Source organism: Dipodomys spectabilis, unplaced genomic scaffold, assembly GCF_019054845.1.
Source record: "Dipodomys spectabilis isolate Male_0828 unplaced genomic scaffold, ASM1905484v1 ptg000012l, whole genome shotgun sequence".
In the NCBI taxonomy this organism is placed as follows: domain Eukaryota; kingdom Metazoa; phylum Chordata; class Mammalia; order Rodentia; family Heteromyidae; genus Dipodomys; species Dipodomys spectabilis.
In genome coordinates this window covers 987095-987957 of record NW_024870689.1, presented here as the reverse complement: position 1 = coordinate 987957, position 863 = coordinate 987095, and the positions used below count along the sequence as shown (strand labels likewise).

The 863-nt window shown below is 28.5% G+C and overlaps 1 pseudogene; it reads left to right on the top strand.

Moving 5' to 3' along the window:
- The first annotated feature begins 419 nt into the window (after nucleotides 1-419).
- LOC122095123 lies at nucleotides 420-516 on the top strand (annotated as a pseudogene).
- The last annotated feature ends 347 nt before the right edge of the window (nucleotides 517-863 follow it).

Below are 863 nucleotides of genomic sequence, written 5' to 3'. Positions count from 1 at the left end.
GGTAAAGGCTCAGGTAGACATTTGTGCCAATAATACCTCATTTGGGAAAATGTCAGCTGAAGAAGTTTAGAAGTAGCTCTTAAGCAACGCTTACTTTGAATCCATTAGGTCCACAAAGCTAATTCAGTTGGATAAATAAGTACTTGAAAAAGCCATCACCTTTGGACCTATCTATAAGTAATTGAGAGTATGATCACATTCCAAATCAAAAGACTTAACATAGTCATTGACAAAAAAATTTGCAAATGTGAGCAATTGACTAATCAATATAATTTTTTCCACTATTCACAGAATTTTAGGGAAATAAGATCGATAGCATTGTTAGGAACAAGAAGGGTTCTTTGTTACAAGTAGGCACCCATAGATATAAGCCTGTATAATGATTGCATCATTAACTACTTAAATTTAGAGGATACTACATGCTTCAGCAGCACATATACTCAAATTACAATACAGAGATTAACATGGCACTTGCATAAGGATAATATAAAAATTTGAGAAGTATTCCATATTTTTCATTCTTCAGATGCAAGAAATGAAAAACAGTTATTAAAAAGTTGATTACAAAATTACAAGTGTAACAATACATGTAATTCATATAATTAAATTTAGTTTGATATCAGTGTATTAAATCTTCACCTCAGAAAGTCATTTAGATAGCATAAACTTTACAAAACCTCAAATTAGAAAACATTGTCATTTTATCCCAAAGAAAAATAATATTAAGACCTAGAAAAAAAAGGAATCAAACTGTTTTTATATGGAATGTAATCAGAAAGGACACATTAATTAACCTATATATTATAAAATAATGTAGAATTCAAAGTATATCTAGGAGAAAATAAAATAAATTATGAATATTA